General features: G+C 41.4%; 1 long non-coding RNA gene across 5 annotated transcripts in view; it reads right to left on the minus strand.

Annotated features, from left to right (window-relative positions):
• LOC106993700 (uncharacterized) overlaps window positions 1-22,869 on the minus strand; it is a 39,163-nt gene extending 16,294 nt beyond the window's left edge. For 3 of the 5 annotated variants that reach the window (XR_013404685.1, XR_013404687.1, XR_013404684.1), the window contains exons 1-3: window positions 5,187-22,869; window positions 2,507-2,628; window positions 670-826 (exon numbers count right to left, since the gene is read on the minus strand). This is a non-coding gene — a long non-coding RNA (uncharacterized LOC106993700). The remainder of the gene's footprint in view (window positions 1-669; window positions 827-2,506; window positions 2,629-5,186) is intronic. The other 2 variants (XR_013404688.1, XR_013404686.1) reach the window with 2 other exon arrangements.
• Between the last annotated feature and the right edge of the window lie 269 nt (window positions 22,870-23,138).

Raw genomic sequence — 23,138 nt, forward strand, 5'->3', positions numbered from 1 at the left:
GCAAGGACAGAAATGATGGCTCATTGCCAGTCTATCTGGGGCCTGAGATGAAAGCCCAGGGCTATGGTAGACTCAGCTCAGTGATATGTGGTCAGAGTCCAGGCCATCCCAAGGAGGCGGGTCATGGACCATGGTAGTCATGGAAAACATCTACAACAGGCCAGAGCTCCATAAGGAAGGACTTGAGCTAAACTGGCAATTTGTTAAGAGCTCTAGGTTGCTTGAGACCCATGCTGCCTCCTATCTGCCTTTGACTTAATTCATTCATTTGTATGTTTAATTATTTATTATTTCATCTGGTCATTTGTTCATTCAACAAATGTTTACTGTATCTTCCACATGCTATTCCCCTGCTAGGCAGTGAGATACAAAGACAAAGAAGATGTAGTCCCTACTCTAGAGGAGCTCAAAGTCTAGAAAGATGGGAGAGGGCATGATTCAGAGAATTCCTGGGGAAGGTAACACTGAATAGAGTCTCCCTGGAAAGAGTAGAGAGGGAAGACCAATGAAGACAAAGGAAACACCAAGTGCAAAGCTACACTGACATGAGGGAGGCCAGCTCAGTTGAGTACACGCAAACCTTGCTCATACACCATGAAACCTGAATACGGAGGGTGTGAGTATCAAGGGGTAGAGAGCAAAGCCAGAAAGAGAAATATGCTACCCTACCTTTGTTATAAGGCAGTGGTTGAGCAGTACAGGAGAAAGTGGAGAGGATGCAGGCCTGGGGATCTGGAGACTGGGGTCCAACCTGAGCTCGGTGCTAATTCAGTAGGTGACCTTGGGCAGGTCTCTTCTGCTCTCTTGGGCAGGTCTCTTTGACCTTCTGAAAAATGATGGAATAGAATGATGATGATGTCTTAGGGGCTCTCTTCCAGCTCTATCATCTGTGATTCTAAATCCTTTTATAACAAACTCTAGGAGAGGAGCTTTTCCCTTGCAAATGGAGTGTAAAGTTAATCCTGCCTGTGCTGAGGCTAACTAATGTGCATGTGGGGTTTATCCTACTTCATTAAACCCCGACTCCCCACAGAGCAATGCATGAGGCAGCCTAGGCAGGTAAATACTGAAGTGTTGCTGCACTGGGTCTGTTAGTGGAAAATGATTTCCCCCAACTCTTTCTCAAGTTTATCAACACAAAGCCTATAACCCCGATTTTCCACACTGTTACCTTGCCACACGTGCAGATTTAGACCCAGTCACAGGGTATGGCAAGTCGGATCCTCATACCTTATTTTTGTGGGCATCCTCCACACCCCCCACCGTGATGCCAGCAACATCATTGTTATCCATATGAAGAAACTGAAGTTCAGACAGGTCAGGCCACTTGGTAGGTGAGGCACAGCCTTATGTGATATGTGACCCATATAGTGAGGGTAATGCTTCTGTTGACTGAATACTCACCAAGGAGTGAGAAAAACACAAGCTCTGGGGTAAAGTTCCCATGTGAAAAACTTCCAGGGCCGGGCGCGGTGGCTCAAGCCTGTAATCCCAGCACTCTGGGAGGCCGAGGCGGGTGGATCACGAGGTCAGGAGATCGAGACTATCCTGGCTAACATGGTGAAACCCCGTCTCTACTAAAAATACAAAAAACTAGCCGGGCGTGGTGGCGGGCGCCTGTAGTCTCAGCTACTTGGGAGGCTGAGGCGGGAGAATGGCGTGAACCCGGGAGGCGGAGCTTGCAGTGAGCCGAGATCACGCCATTGCACTCCAGCCTGGGAGACACAGCGAGACTCCGTCTCAAAAAAAAAAAAAAAAAAAAAAAGAAAAACTTCCCCAAGGTTCTTGCCATTTGTAAAGATCTTGCAGGTTCCAAGTCACTTTTTGTGTTTTTTTCGAGACATGGTCTCACTATGTGGCCTACGCTGGGGTGCAGTGGTGCGATCTCGACTTACTGAAGCCTCAACCTCCTAGGGTAAGGTGATCATCCTGCCTCAGCCTCCAAAGTAGCTGGAACTACAGATGCTCACCAGCATGCCCAGCCAATTTTTATATTTTTTGTAGAGACAGGGTTTTATGGTGTTGGCCAGGCCGGTCTCAAACACCTGGGCTCTGGTGACTGTCCTGCCTCATCCTCACAAACTGCTGGGACTACAGACGTGAACCACCACACACAGCCACTTTTTCTACAAATGGCTAAAAGAGAACACTCATTCTAGGTTGTCTCTTGAAAACAAACAGTAATTGTCTTGGACTCCCTCAATTCTCCTTTTATTGTGAAGTATAGTGCAGATACTGAAAATGCATAAAGTATATGTATATACTTTAATGAGTAATTAAAAGTGAATGCTAATAACCCCCATCCTAGCAAGTATATAGAATGTAATGTTGGTTGAAAGAAGCAAGACACAGGCCGGGCACACTGGCTCACACCTGTAATCCCAGCACTTTGGGAGGCCAAGGTCTGCAGATCACTTGAGGCAGGAGTTCAAGACCAGTCTGGCCAAATGGTGAAACCCGGTATGTACTAAAAATAGAAAAATTAGCTGGCCATGGTGGCACGCACCTGTAATTCCAGCAACTCAGGAGGCTGAGGCATGAGAATCACTTGAACCTGGGAGGCGGAGGTTCTAGTGAGCCAAGGTCGCACTACTGCACTCTAGCCTGGAGAACAGAGTGAAACCGTGTCTGGAAATTTAAAAAAAAGAAAAAAAAAGGCAGCATGACACAGAGAATACATCCGGTATAATGCCATTCATATGAAGTTAGTAAAACTAAGAGGCTCAACGTTTTGCAGAAGCGGCCCACTCTTTGCATGGTCCTATGCGGTAAGTAGACCTGACAAGACTTTGTCCTCTTTCACCTCACTGAGGATGAACCCTCTGAGGACAGAGAGGGACAGAGGCATTGATTGTTGCAGCTGGAAGGAAGCTCATATGACAATCGTTCACTCAACCATTCATTCATTTCTCAGATACTTTTGTGGATTTACTATGTAGGGGATCTCTGGGCTGGGAATGTAGGGGATAAGGTATCGGGGATCTTTCATAGATCTTGTCTTGGAGGAACAGGAAAAGCTAGAATGAGTTGAGTCCTAAATGGAGGAAAGAAGTGAGGGTTGAGGAGGTGCCTGGCTCTGGGCCAGAACATACCCTCAGCGCCTCTGAAAGAGCTGGAGGGGTGCGACCCACCAAGGGTACAAGGCAGAAGAGACTCCTTGGGCCTCAGGAAGAATGGGTAGGCTACTGCAGATGAACCCAGCCAGCCTCTCTTACCAGTCTCTGTATTCAGTCACCTAAGGGTGCTTTATGTGCAAACAATGAATCCCAGAGGAATCAGAATTAGGGTGCAGAATGTGAGAGGAAGGGCCCTGACACTGCCTGCTCCAGTGCCTTTACTTTGTGGATAAAGACGCTAAGGTCCAGAGTGAAGTGGCTTTTCCAGTGTCCCCTGCATAGCTTGAGGGGAGCCCTAGGACTCGAATCCAGGTTCCTGCTTCCCTTACCAGTGTTCTTCTTCCGCCCAGACATGCAACAGTATTTTCCAAGATGAGTTTTTAGAATCATCAGTTTTGATGGTCATGAAATCTGGAAAAGATCTTAGTGGTAATCTGTCTACTCCAGAGGGTCCCAAGCCTGCCTGATCATCAAATCACATGAAAAATTTATTTTTAAAAATATGAACTCTGGAACCCCCAACCCTCAGAGATTAGAGTTTTAGGGTCTAGTAGGAATGGAATTTAGTAGGACAGGTTGGCCATGTATTTTGTTTGCATTTTTTTTGAGACAGAATCTCGCTGTCGCCCAGGCAGGAATGCAGTGGTGTGATCTCAGCTCACTGCAACCTCTGCCTCCTGGGCTCAAGCGATTCTTGTGCCTTGGCATAAGAATCTTGTGCTCCCGAGTAACTGGAATTACAGTGTGCTACCGCACCCAGCTAATTTTTGTATTTTTAGTAGAGACAAGGTTTCACTATATTGGCCAGGCAGGTATCAAACTCTTGACCTCGTGATCCACCTGCCTCAGCCTCCCAGAGTGCTGGGATTACGGGGATAAGCCACCGCGCCCGGCCCCCAGGTGTATTTTTTAAAGCTCTCACTTGCCATCCTCCAGCCCCAGCTGATTCTGATGATTAGCAGGTAGGACGCTCACAGACCTAGCCGACTCTGTCCAGTTGAGAGGAAGAAACTGAGGCCCAGATTAGGCGAGGTAGAGTGACTGGACAAGGTCACATGTCATTCCACCACAAATTCTTCTATTGTCCAGAATAGAATTAAGCCAGCCTGCATATCTAAGAGCCTTGATATGTTAAGAGTGTTTTCTCGGCCGGGTGCGGTGGCTCAAGCCTGTAATCCCAGCACTTTGGGAGGCCGAGACGGGTGGATCACGAGGTCAGGAGATCGAGACTATCCTGGCTAACACGGTGAAACCCCGTCTCTACTAAAAAATACAAAAAACTAGCCGGGCGAGGTGGCGGGCGCCTGTAGTCCCAGCTACTCGGGAGGCTGAGGCAGGAGAATGGCGTGAACCCGGGAGGCGGAGCTTGCAGTGAGCTGAGATCTGGCCACTGCACTCCAGCCTGGGCGACAGAGCGAGACTCCGTCTCAAAAAAAAAAAAAAAAAAAAAAAAAAAAAAAAAAAAAAAAGAGTGTTTTCTCCCAATATGGTTCTTTAGGTGAACACATTTCATTTTTTGAAGCAGCTTAAAAGATTCCCAGCCACACTGCAAGGCACTCAGATCTGTGCAATATTTACAGTGACTTTGTGGTTCATTAAACAAATTTACCTAAGGAACATGAAAGAAATCATCTTGTTTACAGTGAAATCCTGACAAAAATATGTGTAGCAAAGACAGACAAACATACATAAACCTGGATGGCCGGGTGGGACATGGTTTGCTGCCACATTCAATTTTTCTCATTAGAACTTGTTTTATTTGAGCATGACTCAGTACCCCGTGTAAATGCGAGGTTGTTAATCTTATTAGTATATGGAAAACAAATTAATTAGTATGTATGCTTTTGGAGATGAGTTGTTACATTGGTGTTGGAAAGATTGGGAAAATACACTCATTACTCCAAATGATATCTGATAACACATCTGACTTCCACTTGAAGGTCTGTTCCAATATATGGGCAACAAATATAGCTAATAAAAATCAAGCTTTTGTGTTCAGCAGCTAAATGTTCATGTTGGCCAGATTCACACATGAATAACTGCTTTTCACTGTCCATCATCCAGACTCACCTGCAACAGGCAGCTTCTCAGTTCTCAGGTCTGAGCTCATGTCCAATATCCAAAACCAGCTGAGATGATTTCTTTTCTTGCCTACTACACTTTATTTCTCTCTCTCTCTTTTTTTTTTAATTTTGAGACAGTCTTGCTCTGTCACCCCAGACTGGAGTGCAGTCGTGTGATCTTGGCTCACCGCAACCTCCGCTTCCCAGGTTCAGGTGATCCTCATACTTCAGCCACTGGAGTAGCTGCAATTACAGGCATGCACCGCCACACATGGCTAATTTTTGTATTTTTAGTAGAGACGAGGATTCACCATGTTGCCCAGGCTGGTCTTCACACTCCTGAATTCAAGTGATGCACCCACCTCGGCTTCTCAAAGTGTTGAAATTACAGGCACGAGCCACTGTTTCCAGCCAATCTTTGTATCTCTTCCCAGTTCACCTGCTCCCTTCTTTCAGCAGTCATAATGAACACACCTCATTTTTCCAGAAGACTGTAAACTCCCTGAGGGTAGAGACTATATTCCAATTAGAGAGTCAAATACATATTGATCAGAATACCCTGCTGCAGGAAAAATATACGAAGAACAACAAGGAAGCCCTTAAAGTACCAGTGTGGAACAATCACCAAGATATATTGTTAAGTGTACACATACCTCTGCAAGCATACGGTGACACTGATTACCAAGTAAAAAATAAGTAAATAAATAAACAACACACACTAAAAGTAAAATCTAATAAAAAGGATATATTTCCTCAAAGTAAAAACAAACAAAACCAACCAAATACCCACAAAACACTAAAACTAAATAATAAAAAATTGTCATTTGGGGTATCAGTCTATAGGAAATCGTTTAATTAAAAAAAATCTGTTTCACATTAACATATTGTTACCCAGACTATTTCATCAGGGATCTCCAAAAGAAACATAAGGTATCCAGTGTTTCTCAAATGGTTCTCATTGCTTTTAAAAACTGTTCACTTAAGGGTCAGGCACAGTGGCTCACGCCTGTAATCCCAGCACTCTGGGAGGCTAAGGCAAACGGACTGCTTGAGCTCAGGAGCCGAGAACAGAGCCTAGGCAAGCAGTTCAAGACCAGCCTGGACTACATGGTGCAACCCCATCTCTACCAAAATGCAAAACATTAGCTGGACTTGGTGCCGTTTTCCTATAGTCCCAGCTACTCAGGAGTCTGAGATGGGAGGATCACTTGAGCCTGGGAGAGGAGGCTGCAGTAAGCCAAGATTGTGCCACTGCACTCCAGCCTGGGCGACAGAGTGAGACCCCATCTCAAAAAAAAAAAAAAAAAAAAAAGAAAAGAAAAAATATTCATTTTTTAATATCTCACAATATACAAGTTGCCCACTTATATACTCTAGGCAACATTTTTAAAGTAGTTTTTTTTTTTTTCATTATTTATTTATTTGTTTTCGAGACAGGGTCTCTCTGTCACCCAGGATGGAGTGCAATGTTGCAAACATGGCTCACGGCAGCCTCAACCTCCTGGGCTCCAGTTATTCTCCTAACTCAGCCCCCCAAGCAACTGGGACTACAGGTGCACACCATCATACCATGCTAATTTTTGTGTTTTTCTGTAGAGACAGGGTTTCACCATTTTGCCCAGGCTGGTCTCGGCTCCTGAGCTCAAGCAAATCCACCTGCTTTGGCCTCCCAAAGTGCTGGGATTACAGGTGTGAGTCATGGCACCCAGCCTAGGCACCATTTTAAACCAGAAGGTAGATCCTAACTCTGCTGTCAGCTCCATGAATGAACCCGGGAAAATCCTTGCTCTTCTTTGGGCCTGTTTCTCCATCTCCATTCTCCCAGTAGAATGAGATTATCTCTGACGTTCCGTCCAACTCTGAAAGTCACAGATTCTCTGGCAAACAAAATATATCAAAAGTCTCCTCCAAAGTAAGCACATGCTTTGAATAGCAATTGGAGGCTGAAAGGTCTATGAGGCCTGTTCAAATAAGTTACAAATGTACCTGATGTGAACATGCTTTCCTAGCTTCAAAACCCAGAAGACATTCCAGGAGGTTATAAGAAACCAATGCATCATCTTTGGTTCACAACAGCTGATGATATTACCAAAGTCTCAGCATTTCCACTTACTATTGGGCAAAATCCTGAGTTGAAACTGAGTTTCCTCAGCTGCAAAATGGGTATAATAATTGCTTTGCCTCTTTCCCAGATTCTTGGTATAGGCACTTAATTTATGACAGCAACAGAGATAAGAGAATCAAGAGCCTGCTACGGGCTTGGCAAGCCATTTGTAAAAATGAAGTAAAAATGTTGCTTATCAAGTTACATTTGTTGCTGATTTCCCTTGGTTGTGGCAAGAGCATGGTATGAGACTATCCTACTCATCCATTACTAGAGGCAAAGTAAATGTATAAAAAGCCTTTGGCAAAGCAATTTGTCCATATATATCAAGAGCCATGCAAGCATTCAGGCCCTTTGACCCAGCAAATCTAGATCTGGGGATTTTACAGAAATGACAAAAATAGGAGAACGTGATATGTATGAAGACATGCACTTTGGGATTATCTGTGATAGTGAAAAATTGCAGTCCTTCTAAATATATAATACTAGGGAATGATATATCCACTCAAAAGAGTATTAAGCAGCCATTAAAATAATTATTAAAACATTTATTTTTAAATGATAATTATGAAGACCTGTGGCATTATAATGATAAACTGTCAAGTGAGAAAGCCGAATGAATAGGAAGCTGTAACTACACTCATAAATCACCTATGTAAATTTTGCCTGAAGTAAGAGGAGCACCGAACAGTTCATTTGTTACACTGGTAGAATTATGGATAATTTTCTTCCGTTTTAATTTCCCTTATTGTTGTAACATTACAAAGTAAATAAAAATCTGGGAAAAAATACAATAAAGGCAACAGATAGGTACACTGTGTTGTATCCTTCGTAAATCCTTTCACTGAAGAAAGGGATTAAATGTGGCTTACCATAGCAAATCATAAAATAAGACTCACATTTTGCATTTCCTCTAGATCCTCCTACCTCTCTGAGAATAAATTAAAATATAAACACAAGAGCTGAGTTTTTAAAATTAGGATTATCTCAGCCTGGCCGCATAGCAAAACCCCATCTCTACTAAAAATACGAAACTTAGCCAGGCATGTTGGTGGGCGCCTATAGTCCCAGCTACTTGGGAGACTGAGGCAGGAAAATCATTTGACCATGGGAGGCAGAGGTTGCAGTAAGCTGAGACTGCAACACTGCACTCCAGCCTGGGCAATAGAGCTAGAGTCCGTCTCAAAATAAATAAGTAATTAAAAAAATAAAATAAAATCCAGGATTATCTCATTATTCTATTTAAAACATATAAGGAGAGAAAATACGCTTTTTTCTTCTGGATTAAGTTTCCCTGGCCAAGTTCCATATGTCTGTTCTTCCCTATTGGCAGGTCATGGGTCTCCCTTCCTACCACAGGAGTTTCTCAACCTGTTGACTTCTCTCGGCTATCGCACAGATGGTGGTGAAATCATTAGATTGAAGGAAACCCAACAGTTCTTGCTTTGTGAAATGAGCATGCTATTTCTGCCCAGGCTACCACTTGGGTCTGGGATCAGGATCTCCTGAGATGATGTGCAGGAAGACACAGAAGTGCTTTGCAAATCCTCCAGAGCTGTGTCCATTTGGATCTTTTTTCTTTAGGAGTCAATGTAACATAATGGAGGACTACAGGGATAGAGTGGACTTAGGGGAGTGGAGAGATGGGGCCTGGGTTTTAGGCAACCCTAAAGTGTTAGTGGTCAAACGATTTGTGTGGAAAATCAGACTGGCTTTCAAATTCCAGCTCTGCCGTCTCCTAACTGTGTGATCCTGGGCAACTCCCAGTGTCTGAGCCTCAGAGATGAGGCTTCATCTGTGAATCCAGAGCACTAACAAAACTGGCTACACAGGTTTGTTTTGAGGATGGAATATGATCATGTATGCAAAGCACAGTGCCCAGTGAGTGTCTAAGAGATGTCCGTTTTCTCATTAGTCTTGCCCCTCCCATGAACTCACTGTAGAACCTATGGCAATTCTATTTCCTTCTCTGGGCCTTAGTGTCTCCATCTGCAAAATGGGAGAAAAGGAGGACTCAACTGTCTCCCAGGGCTGTTTTAGCATATGGGCCTGTGGTTTCACAGTGGTGGTTGTAGCAATATCCTAAAGGCAAAATCCATCTCTACAAAAAATACAAAAATTAACTGGGTATGGTTGCACATGTCTACAGTTCCAGCTATCTGGGAGGATTGCTTGCGCCTGGGGTCAAAGCTGCAGTGAGCCACGATTGCACCATTGCTCTGCAGCCTGGGTAAGAGAGAGACCTCGTCTCAAAAGAAAAACAACAAACAAACAAAAAAACAGAAAAAAACAGAGTGGAAGGTATAAGCCCATGTTTGCCACAATGATCATGAACTTATCATGTAGTTATGAAGACTTTTATCAAAATATTTGCCTATTATGTTAAGTCTACTCATTCTCTCATTTTAGCTTTATAACTTTAATGGAAAAAAAATTTTTTTTTTTTTTGAGACGGAGTCTCGCTCTGTCGCCCAGGCTGGAGTGCAGTGGCGCGATCTCGGCTCATTGCAAGCTCCGCCTCCCGCGTTCACGCCATTCTCCTGGCTCAGCCTCCCGAGTAGCTGGGACTACAGGCGCCCGCCACCTCGCCCGGCTAGTTTTTTGTATTTTTTAGTAGAGACGGGGTTTCACTGTGTTAGCCAGGATGGTCTCGATCTCCTGACCTCGTGATCCGCCCGTCTTGGCCTCCCAAAGTGCTGGGATTACAGGCTTGAGCCACCGCGCCCGGCCAAAAATTTTTTTTTTAACCAATAAAGTAATTAAGTTACCCAAAGTCAAAGCTAACTACTGCAGAGTCCTAACAGACCCAATAACAACCACTAATTGAGAACCTATGACCATTACACCTCATTCAGAAGTGACCTTTTAAACCGTATTTGAGGGATGAGTAGGTGTCAGCCAGGCAAGTTGGAAATTAACTCACACAGGGGGGAAAGAAAAAAACTGCGTATGTGAAGACCCGGATCAAATAAAATATCATATATTTGAAAACCTTAAATTCAAATATGTAACCCACTCTACTCAAATTTTAATTAGTTATCAAGTCCTGGTTGACTGCCTAATAAATTTCAGGAATTCATCAACTGCCTCTAGATGATTTCTCCATCCTGTAAAGTTATATCTAAAACTTTTATGTACATGTTTTTGGGAGAAAAGGGATTTGACATAAAACAGAAGACTTACTGCCCTAAGTTGTTGAAGCTATAATTTCATTTCAATTTCAAAAGCCATTTACCTTAATCAAGCCATTATTTCACTTCAAATAATACTATGTAAAGAGCTCTAATCTATACACAAAAGCAGAATACTAATTAAATTTACCCATGATCTGTTAGGTATCCCCTATGTGCCAAATGCTGACAAACTAAAGGGGCTATGTTCCAAATTATACATATTGAAGGAGTTCTACGTTATCACACTGTAAGACTCACAAACTAGGAATATGGCATCTTAAACTCTTAAAAATGTCATATTCTTCCATTTTCAAAACAAATATTCTTTTAAAATCCTGAGCCTGGCCAGGCACGGTGGCTCACGCCTGTAATCCCAGCACTTTGGGAGGCCAGGGCGGGAGGACCGCTTGAGGTCAGGAGTTCGAGCCCAGCCTGGCCAACATGGTGAAACCCCCAACTCTACTAAAAACTACTAAAAATACAAAAATTAGCCGGGCGTGATGGCGCACGTCTGTAATCCCAGCTACTTGGGAGGCTAAGGCAGGAGAATCGCTTGAACCCGTGAGACAGAGGTTGCAGTGAGCCGAGATCATGCCACTGTAATCCAGCCTGGGCAAGACAGTGAGACCCCGTCTCAAAAAAAAAAAAAAAAAAAAAAAAAAAAAAACCTAAGCCTTAATAATTTTTTGCTGAACCTAAATCTTACAAAATTATTAAATGAGAAAGAAACATTATGACCAGGAACAAGAAGAAAGCATGCTTCTGAAAGTGGAATTAGACTTTTTATTTGTTTAAAATACATTTTAAGACTGTCACAGTGGGCCAGGCGCAGTGGCTCACGCCTGTAATCCCAGCACTTTGGAAGACTGAGGCGGGTGGATCACGAGATCAGGAGTTTGAGAGACCAGCCTGACCAACATGGTGAAACCCCATCTCTACTAAAACTACAAAAATTAGCTGGGCATGGTGGCGCATGCCTGTAATCCCAACTACTCAGGAGGCTGAGGCAGGAGAATTGCCTGAACTTGGGAGGCGGAGATTGCAGTGAGCCGAGATTGCACCACGGCACTCCAGCCTGGGTGACACACGAGACTCTGTCTCAAAAAAAAGAAAAAAAAAAAAAGGTTGTCACAAGTGTACTATTCATCAACCATTTTAAAAGAGTAGATAGTATTCCACCACTTATTAAGAAAGAGGGAAGCTGGGCACAGTGGCTCACGCCTGTAATCCCAGCACTTTGGGAGGCCGAGGCAGGTGGATCACCTGAGGTTGGGAGTTTGAGACCAGCCTGACCAACATGGGGAAACCCCATCTCTATTAAAAATACAAAATTAGCCGGGCATGGTGGCGCATGCCTGTAATCCCAACTACTCGGGAGGCTGAGGCAGGAGAATTGCTTGAACCTGGGAGGTGAAGGTTGCAATGAGCCAAGATCATGCCATTGCACTCCAGCCTGGGCAACAAAAGCGAAACTCCGTCTCGAAAGAAAAAAAAAAGGAAGAGGGAAAGAGGGGGCCGAGCACAGTGGCTCAAGCCTGTAATCCCAGCCCGAGGCGGGTAGATCACCTGAGGTCAGGAGTTCGAGACCAGCCTGGCCAACGTTGTGAAACCCAGTCTCTACTAAAAATTCAAAAAATTAGCCAGGCATGGTGACCGGCACCTGTAATCCCAGCTACTCAGGAGGATGAGGCAGGAGGACTGCTTGAACCTGGGAGGCGGAGGTTGCAGTGAGCCAAGGTTGTGCCATTGCACTCCAGCCTGGGCAGTAAGAGCAAAACGTTGTCTAAAACAAATAAATAAATAAATAAATTTAAGAAAGAGGGAAAGAGGGTACAAAGATATACAGTTTTTTGCATATATATATATATTTTTTTAAATGTAAGGACCAATCACCAATTTTCTCTTAATAGTTACCCATAAGGAGAAGGGCAGGAACAGGATGGAGACTGGACAGAAGGTTTGCCTTCTCTGAATAGATTTTATTGTGTTTTGGTAATCTGAATTTGGAACTTTATAAGCATTTTACATGATTATAAAATTAAATCAAAATTTTAGGAGGTAATTCTAAAAAACAATGTATCAAAAGCAAAATGAAACAAATGAAACTGTCTATCAAGTTGACGATCTAACAGAAAGAAAATCTGAATTTAATCAAGCTTCTAGATCTAACTACCAACTCAGAAAATAAGAGGACACTGGAACATGTCAAACAATACTACATAATTCAGACTACAGGAAATTCTAGAAGACAATCTATTTAGTACAATAAATTACAAGGAATTTAATAAAGAAGAGATAAAAGAGAACCTATAGATTAAAGGACACTTAAGTTATCAAACATTACAGTATATGAACTGATTCAGATTCAAATAATCTGTAAAAAAAAGTAGGAGCCAATCTAGAAAATCTGAACACTGGGTATATGAGGATAAAAGAATTATTGGTAATTTGTTTAGCTGTGATAATAATATTTTTTTTAAAAAAAGAATATTTACCTTTCAGAAATATATGTATGTGTGTGTGTATGTGTATGTGTGTGTATTCACATATACATACACACGCAGTCAGCCTTCTATGTCAATGGGTTTAACTGACCTTGAAATGAAAATATTTCACACACAAAAAAAATTGCAGCCATACTGAACGTGAACATTTTTCTTGTCATTATTCCTTAAATAATACAGTTATTTACGTGGCATTTACATTGTTTTACGTATTACAAGTGATCTAGAGATGATTTAAATAATACGGGATGTACACAGGTTATATGCAAATATTCCACCATTTTGTATCAGGGACTTGAGCATCCATAGACGCTGGTAGCCATGAGTGGTCCTAGAACCAATGCCTCACAGATACTGAGGGACACGTGTGCATGTGTTTAAAGATTGGTCAGAATTTAGTAACTGCTGAAGCTGGCTTATGGGACACTGAAGTCAATTATATAACATTTTATTTTCGTATATATATTTTTGATTTCCACAATAAAAAATGTAGAATAGTAATTACTTCTACAACTAATAATATCTCTTCCTTAACCAATAAAATAAGTAGCTGATTTTTCCTCCATAATTCCTATAGCATTTATTGTCTCATGTCATCATTTGGTTGTCTTATATAACAATCCTTCCCAAATTTGAGATCCCCCTCAAAAATTATTAAACATGCTGACTTCCTTGGGTGGATCTTTTCTTCAATCAGGAGATCTGCCTTTCTAACATACGAGAATTACAAGTCACTGCTACTGGGGATAATAAAAGGGAATCAAAAAGGAAAACAAATGATAGAACATCCATAGTTTTTATAAAGAAGGCTGAGGAAAGAGTAAAGGAAGTACACGAAAAGACGCTCAGACCTTAGAAATAAACTCCTACATCCCTCAGTAGAAAGAGCTGAAAGTCATATGTAACAGGCACTGAAAGTCTATGTTTTGGCATGAATTTACTACAGGCAAAGCCACCATCATATATCTATATGTACCAAGGAAGGCTAGACTGTTAAGTGTCACGTATATATAGTCTCAATGGAGCCTAAGGAAGCTAACCAATAACTTCAGATCACAAAATCAGAGAAGTGCTAAACATTTAGAGGAAGAATAGAAAGGAAAAAAACGCCTCCGAGTTGTATATTATTTGTCAGATAAGCAAAACAAATGTGTAAGCCCACTTATATTTAATAATGTCTCACTGAAATTAAAAGTAATAGCGGAGAGTTTGAAGTTTCCACAGATAAAGAGATAATGCTATACTCAAATTTACTACAAATAATAGTAAATGTAAAATACGTATTTATACAGTCTTTCGTAGACTTATGAACTATCTAAAATTCACAAATCCTATTTTTTAAATAAAGTTTTAAGTTTCAACCACTTGTGTCACCAGAATTTTGAGACTTAACTCCCATGGTTAAGGGATTTCCAAGCTGTGTTCTCACCTGTAGTCCCAGCTACTCTGAAGGCTAAGGCGGGAGGACCACATGAGCCCAGGAGTTCCAGACTAGCCTTGCTCTATTTAAAAAGCAAGACTCCACTGCCAAAAGAAAAAAATAAAAAATAAAGAAGGGAATTCCATAAATTACTTGGCTTCTTATATTCTGTCTCTTCAGTGAAACAGTACATCACTTACAGCTAAAACTAAACTATGTCTTTTATCACTGTAAGTCCCCAGTACTGCTTACACCCTACACAGAGTAGATGCTCAATAAATGTTTGATGATTTGGCAATTAATGGGATAGGAGGAAATATTAATATAAGTGTCAACAAATTACTCCGAATATCCTAAGTAGGTTTATGAGTATGGAAAAGACCCACCCTCAAGGAGTTTGTGATCTCTTCTCTTACATCATACTGCTGTTTTCAATGTGCCATAATTTTTTTTGGGGGGGTGGGGTCAGGGAAACAACATAAAATAGCTATGGATGCTGTCTAACAATCAGCATGTCATAAGCAGTTGAGAATTTCTGTACTTTCACAAAAATGAAAAAATCTCTCTAAAGATTAGTATGTGAGCCCAATCTATCCCCAAATCTTTTTTTTTTTTAAATATGGGGAACTGATTATGTTCACTTGTAACCTGTCATTCCAAAATTCTTCAGAATGTTTAATGTTCAAGTGTCCATATTCCCAGTCCCTGTTCTACTGGATGCCTGGCGGGGTGCAACCATCTGAATGAGTGGAAGTATAACGTCTGCACCAGGTATTATATTAGGAGCCTTGAACTCAGAATATGTCTGATTAAGTCTTTTAGCCCAATAATTTGCCACTGCTGCCAAGTTTGGTAATTTTGAAGGACAAAGTTCAACCATAATGGGGTGACACAGGGCACCCCCATACTCAAAAAACTTTCAAATGCTTTCTAAAGAAGTTTCTCTTTCTCCTTGAATACAACAGTATCAGTCACAACTGATGGCAGTACAATAGATCCATCCATACACTGCTCTAAGAACATCTTGATGGTATAATATGCTGTCATTTGCGCTCTACCTGCTACTAGTTTAATTTGGTCAAGTAGCTCTTTCCCTGGAGACTCGAATTCTACTAGACTCAAATTCTATTAGACCAAAGACAAATGATCTCAGCCAGGGTCTTGACTTAAGCCAATCAATCACTGGCCTTGCATTATAACTGAGCAACAAGTTGGCACAATCACCACGTGCTGGTTGCTGGAGAGCTACCATTAGGGTCTTGAATTGCTTCTGAACCTGGAAACTGTTGGCACGGATTCTGTCACTTGACCCCTACTACTATGCCAATGCCAATCAGTAGATCACAACAGTACAGTACAGATAGTAGCTGCAAGGATGTAAATTGCAGATCCTTCCCTTTGTGGCTTTGGCCATACAGCATTTTAGTTTTGTTCTTTCCACCAAATGAAGTCACAGGGTATGACTCCTTGGAAACTCCAACAGTTAAGAGATTCTCATGTATTCCATGAAATAAAAACCAAAGAAAAGTCAAACTTGTCTTAATGAGATGGAAGTGTTGGATCAAACATTGATTTAGCTGTTCTGTGTCCTCCACCTCCCCAATGCCTGAATGTGGTTCATCTGCATCAGATGGATACTGTCCAAATTTGCCACTTGGCTCAAAAGACTGCTGCCCAGTGAATGGTATTGCAGATAGAGGCTCAGAGGATACGTATCCATGGGTTCCTCCATGGTGAACAATGGTCTTGGTTGCTGAAGCGATTGTTTCTGATTGGTTCCTATGCCCAGATCTACTTGTGAAAGGAATAATAATGATTAGAGAGTAACAGCACACTTAAATGGGCATCGGTACTGAATATATTGCTTATTAATTAGAAAGAAATAGGATTACAACATTATTGGATTAAGGAAATAAAATAGAGAACATGTATTTGAATATTTGTAAGAGTGTACAAAAGTCAAGTTAATTTTCAAAAATGCAAAATTTGATTTTATTTGGCTAAAATTAAAAAAACAAATGGTAGGAGCAAACAGTAGGTTTTCTCTACTTTCTCATCACCATCATTTACCAGTCATGACATTGTTCAACTTCTTCAATGAATCCCACACCTAATTCATATTTTTCCCAATCTATTCACAGTCTCCCATCAACTTCAGCATCTCTGTAGATTCTCTACTCCAAGCAGAAATCAGCAGAGAGCTCCTTTCAAAGGAACGATAAGAAGCTTTCTTTTCAGTAGGTTAAATGTGAAATAGTAAGATACCCAAATGAAAATATTCAGTAAGGTGTAAAAGGGGAACATGAAATCAACAAAATGGTTAAGAAAAGGAGATGCCAATTTGATCACCATAGAGAAGTGATTAATGAAACAGGGTGTGATCTCAGGAAAAGGTAATTTAAAGAAAGAATAAGCTAAATGTTTATTCTGACCTTCTATATAATGTTATGCCTAACCCTAGATCATTTTGCTTCTGTCATCTTGCTCAAAGCTGCCAAGTACTACTGGATAAAAAGTTATAGAATCCTTCAAAGTGTTCATTATAAGTTCATTTTAATTTTGACAGAATACTACTTCTAAGCAATCCTTTATTCTCTTATTGTTGATTCATTAGAATGCAATGATTTCTAACTTACGAGCTTTCAGCCTCCTGGGAAGCTGTTAAATTAGTTATCTTGGTGGGTACCCAGGGCAATGCATTACATAAAGACTATCTCTCACATACATGTATTAACATTTTTCAAATGTGCAGTCAATGTTGTGGTTAACAAAATACAAAGTCATCTAAGAGAGAACTGAGTAGTAGCTTTTTTTTAATATGCATATTCTCCATTGATGAATACTAAAAATGTAACTACAATGATGGGGTGGTCCACAAATTGTTTCGAGGTTAAACAAGGTGTCATCTTCAAAATACTGGTAACCACTGCCTGAAAATATTCTCCACAGTACTAAAACATCCTTTCCCCATTCTAAGCTTCCAATTATCCTCTGCCCTCTCCTACTTCTGCTTTCATTTTCCTAAGGAAATCAAACAAATCCTCATAGGTACTCTCATCTACCTCAGTGCATCTGAATTTATTCTTTCTCCTCTACCTCTATACCTCTATAAATATTTGATGATTTTGCAATTACTGTTGTCTCTCTTCCCTTTGAGAAATAATTCAACAACATGTATACCTGATCCTATCTCTAACCTGGCCCCCCACCAAAAACATCAAACAGGTTTAGTCACAAGTTTCTTCCTTTCTACCTAAAAACATTATTAGATCTTACCTATATGGAAAAAAAATTATTTGATCTGCTATATGTTCTAACTACTATTTATCTCTTCTTTTTGCTGTCAAGTTCTCAGGGTTAGCAAACTACAGTCTGAGCCAGCCACCTGTTTTTGTAAGTAGGGTTTTATTGAGAACAGCCACCCCCATTTCTATAGGTATTATCGAAGGCTACTTTCCCACAAGGGCAGAGTTGAGTAGTTAAGATATCATATGACTTAAAAACCTAAAATATTTTCTATCTGGTTTCTTAAAAAAAAAATTTGCCAATCCCAGGGGCTCCAAGTATGATCTACATTCAATGCCATCGTTTCCTGGGGAAGCAGGATGCCATTAAAAATTTTGGAGCAATAAGGTACCATGAATAAAAGAGCATTTTAATACCAGTTTTAACAACAGCATATAGGGCAGATATAAAAGAAGACCACTTCAGAAACTAGTGCAAGAGACTGAGCATTAGGCACAAAGGGAGGAAAATGAAAAGAATGAACTTTTTGAAGGAATAAGCATTAAGCTACATGACCACATTATCATAGAGACAAAGCTAGCAGCAAAATTTTAATCCTTGATGATGTAGCTTTCAAAATTTGCATTCTCTCCTATAATCTACCCTATGCGAATAGCTCTTCATATTTTCCTCTTTCCAACTGTGAAGTTACTAAAATCCTAACACTAATTCCATATATTCTGTGTGCCAGGCATTCCCCATGCTTGCTGTCTAACTCCTGGGTAAGCAAATCTGGTAGTCAACAGGCAGTACCAACAGAATTGGTTGAATGAGAACACAGGGCCAATGTCAGAGGTGGATGAGTACTCACCTGTACCTCCCACCTTGGGAGGCTGAGGGAGGATAGCTTGAACCCAAGTGTTCAAAGTTGACAGTAAGCTATGATCACACCACTGCACTCTAGCCTGGGTGACAGAGCAAGACCCCATTTAAAAAAAAAAAGAAAAACCAAACTGATAAACCTATTTACTCCTGTGCTAGTTATAAAAATGTGTATAAAATACAAACGTAATAAAGACCAAAAATTGAGAGAAAACTCCCAACTTTGGGAATAAATGCATAAAGTGAAACACTTAGTACTGTGAGCATATTAAATCCTTCTCAGCCTTCATCTTTTAAACTCGGCTCAAAATCACTTCCCACCAGATTAAATTAAATGCCCCTTTTATAGGCTTCCATAGCACTTCACATTTCACAACACTCATCACATTTCTAATTATTTATTCAATGTAAATCTCCCAGAAGCACAGACCACAAACCCCAGGAGGGGCAGGAACTATATACACTCTGCTAAACAATGAATCACCAAAGCCAAGCAGAGTAACTGGTATTTTGGGGGCCATCTATAAGTATCTATTGATTTCACAAATGAAATATAACACCAGGCATTTGTTCTTCAGCCCTCATAAATCTAGTATGTGCTTAAAATACAGAAATTATGATAGGATAAATTTCTCTGCTGTCTTTCAACTATTCCAAAGTCTTAGAAATTCTTGTATCTACACAGATGTTTCCATTAGGTACTGACGGACTACTGATTAAAAAGAGAGCTCTTGAAAAATAAGTGTGTGTCCAAAAATCAAGGACAGCTCAGACAGCAATAACAATGCCAATTTATTCTTTTTTCCACTTGTAGCTATACACATAAAATTAAAAACAGTTGTTTGCTTAGCCACTCAAATTTCTGCCCAAAATGTCAGGGTGTTGTGATGGTAGTTCTATTAATAGAACCACCTTAATCCCAAGAACCAAATGGACAAGGGCCAAAAAGGTACTACATTCTTGCTAGAGTTTTTTGTTTTCCAGAAATAAACAAACCAACCTGTAATGCTTTTCTTCTAAAAGGTATCATATGCCTGTGCCCTTGTTGTACTGTCCTTCAGGTGGCTATGCTGTTATTATCACACAAATTGAATGTGGCTGTCTGAATAATGCTCATAGCATTTATCAGTTTATATTGAATTGTTAGCCTCAGAGGAATTCAAATAAAAGATGAATCCTTTCCTTTTTATTTAATAGGTAAATTAATTCTAAAAGAAGTCAAAGGAATTATGCTTCTTTCAAAATCCTCACTGGATCCATCCTGAGGATCCAGTGTGAACTTAAGATAAAACATAATTCCAGTGCAGCACAGAAAAAAATTAAAGAGCTAAATTACAGAGTTACAAATTTGTACTCCTCCTGGAGCCATCCCAAAGGAAAGGGATTAAGAATAGAGCCATAGGCACACCGGTGAATGTATGCCAAAAATAAACTACAGAACCATAATAAAAACTGAATTCCTTGCGTCGAAGGATTTATCTCTTTCCCTGAAATGTAAAAAATGAATTTAACAGTTTAGCCCCTATGGCCTTTAAGAGGATTTTGTACCTTCTGTACTTGAAAATTGTGCTGGGCATAATGTGCTCTCTTATTTAGGTAGCTTATATATGCCAGGGTTAAGGTCTGCCTGAGGCTGTTTTGGTTTATGTTACCGCTTTAATTACATTCAAATGAATTTAATTTACTTGTTTAAAAAAGAGTATTCTCAGAGGACAACATATATGTTTTTTACATACACACACACAAACCCTTGACTCAGAAGGCTTTCTTGGCTTTTTGATCCCTGTACGTGACTCCCAAGTATACTAACTAGATAACAAAATCAGATTATCTCATACAAACTCCTCAATCTACCCACAGGAAACTTAAGTACAAAGAGATAGGAAGCCTATCCGAGGTCATGCGGCCGGTTAAGAACACAGCTAGAAGTGATTCACATTTCTGTGATTCTCAACCAACTGTTCACTAACATTTTTAAATACAATTTTCAAATAAGTAATTTCAAATAAAAAAAAAGTCTTCCTTCATTCCAATATTTGCATTGGTTCTAACACCTAAGTTTACCTCACAAATATCCATTTTACCTCCCAGCAGAGTTTAAAAACTATGAATGAGACATTTTAGTTGGAAGGAAAACACACATTTGTCAGTTTATCATCAAAGAATCTCCCAAGTTAGTACTCAAAGACTTTATCAATCCCATGACCAGAAAAAATGTTTCTTATATAAGATCCTAAAATATAATGGAAATGGAAATGAAACTTATCTAAGAATTAAAATAGCTTAACAAATATAAAACAGTTATAGAATAACTGCAAAGGCTCTTCCCATTCAAAAGAGGGAGCAGTATTCATTGACCGAATTGTTTTAAACTAGACATCTTAAGGCTTATTTAAGCTTTCAGAATTTACTTTTTTGGGGGGGACGGAGTTTCGCTCTTGTTGCCCAGGCTGGAGTGCAATGGCGCGATCTCGGCACACCGCAACCTCTGCCTCTCAGGTTCAAGTGATTCTCATGCCTCAGCCTCTCAAGTAACTGGGATTACAGGCATGTGCCACCATGCCCGGCTAATTTTTGTATTTTTAGTAGAGACGGGGTTTCTCGATTTTGGTCAGGATGGTCTGGAACTCCTGACCTCAGGTGATCCCCCCGCCTCGGCGTCCCAAAGTGCTGGGATTTACAGGCATGAACTACCGTGCCCCGCCCCACTTCATACAAACTTTAATCAATCCTTCTGCTCTCACAGTCTACCTACTGGTCATTCTGACCTTTTGCTTACTTCCAAAGCACCTTTAGCCTCCCTAGATGTTCCTTCTTGATGACATAGGCATTCCTTTCAGGCCGATTTAAATCAAAACCACAGCCTCATTTTCAGTCCAAATGTCATTGGAATGTGATGAATATACTTTCAACGTAAAATTTCTTTCTTACTCTTAATAAGCTGTCCTCATAGTGACAGGTGAAACACAACTGACTAAGGGGTTAAAATGTCCATTTTTCAAATGCGACGGCCACTCTGAATCAAATCTGAGATTGGGGTGGAGAATCCAAATGTGTAAAACAAAGGTCACAAAAGACAGAACACAGTATTTCGGTGGGAAAAAAATAAGCTAAATTTAGTCACGTAAGTCCCAGCTCTTCTTGGGATATAGACATGATTTTCATGAGAATTAATCCTATCCGGAAACATTTCCTTCACCTTTCCCTTAGCCCTTTTCCTTCGGTCATGCAGTCTCTTACCCTGATACCTAACATACTACTATAATCATCACTTGCGATCCTTCCTGAGTTTATTCCTCATCTTCAGATTCCCTTGAAAGCAGCAATGCTAAACTGTCTCCAAAGCATAATGCTTTCCTAAATATACACACAATCCATTTAAAAGTCTTTGTATGTGACAGCCTAACTATTCAAAACACGAAGTCACTTCTCTAACGGTCTTAGATAAAAGTTTAAAAAGAAAAAGAAAACCACAAAGTCAAGAGGTTCTGAGGGGACCTGAAAAGTCATCAAACTGAACGCTCTCGTTTTATAGTTGGAGAAACGGGCTCAGATAAACTTACTGAGCGAAAAAGGCCCTAATGGAGCCCCTAATTCAATAGTGTAATCTGAAATAATCTTAAATCCAGCCTCAATATGAGCTTTTGGGAGTCGCCAGCGAGTTCGTGGGGGAGCCACGGCTAGAACACAGGCCTCCTGATTCCCAGCCACAGCTTTTCCACCGAACCGGCAGCTCTTCCCGAAAGTTGAAGGCAACTGTCCGCTCACAGGATGGGAGGGATAAAGGGCGCCTTAGTAAACACAGTCCAAGTCTACTTGTTTTACATGAGGAAAGGGACACAGCTCCCGAAATCTTGGATTCCACGGCTGCAGCTGCTGCTTCTGACAGCAGAGGCGGGAGGTGGCCCGGGACTACTCGGTCCTCAAAGACTGGATTCCCTCTCGGCGCGTCGAGATCTCTGCGCTTCACTGACTGGCTTCCCTACAAGACTTGGTGTCTTGCGGGGAAGTAAAAACGGCAGACACGCCACCCCCACCGAGGCCCCGGACGCCCAGCCGCTCCAGAATCACGGCCTTAGCCCTTGGAGGGCCAGGGAGACGCGGACCCCCAGACCCGCAGCCCGGCAGCGTGGGTAGGCGCGCAACTGAGGAACCAGGAGCTGCGCCCTGCCACGAGTGAGGGGCGGACGGGAGACGTCGAGGCTGGCGAGGGGGCACGCGCTAGTTCCACAGCCCGGCGGGAGAGACGTAGGGTAGGCAGGCGTCCCAGGCCGCGGGTGGTTCGGGGTCCGTCACAGACATACTCACTGCCGCGGTTGCAAACAGGAAGCACCAGCCGGGAACCAAAACGCGTAGAGAGACGGGGAGGGGCGACGACAAATGAGGTAAGGAGTCCGCGTCCACGCAGACCCGGGAGGAGGGAAGGCATTTCCGGGACAACCCGGCTCTCGGCGTCGCCTTTCTGTGTCCGCCCACCTGCCGCGCCTGCTGTGCGCATGCGTACTGAGTGCGAACCCTTTCTCTGCCCCGCCTATCATCTTTAGGTTTGCCTTCTTTGCTTTGCCCCTTCCCCTTCCCATCTTCTCTTGAAGTTACCTAGGCTGCGTCTATTATTTGAATGACTCGTACGGAAAAGATGCTATTTACCGAG

The sequence above is a fragment of the Macaca mulatta genome, chromosome 15, assembly GCF_049350105.2.
Source record: "Macaca mulatta isolate MMU2019108-1 chromosome 15, T2T-MMU8v2.0, whole genome shotgun sequence".
NCBI classification, from domain to species: domain Eukaryota; kingdom Metazoa; phylum Chordata; class Mammalia; order Primates; family Cercopithecidae; genus Macaca; species Macaca mulatta.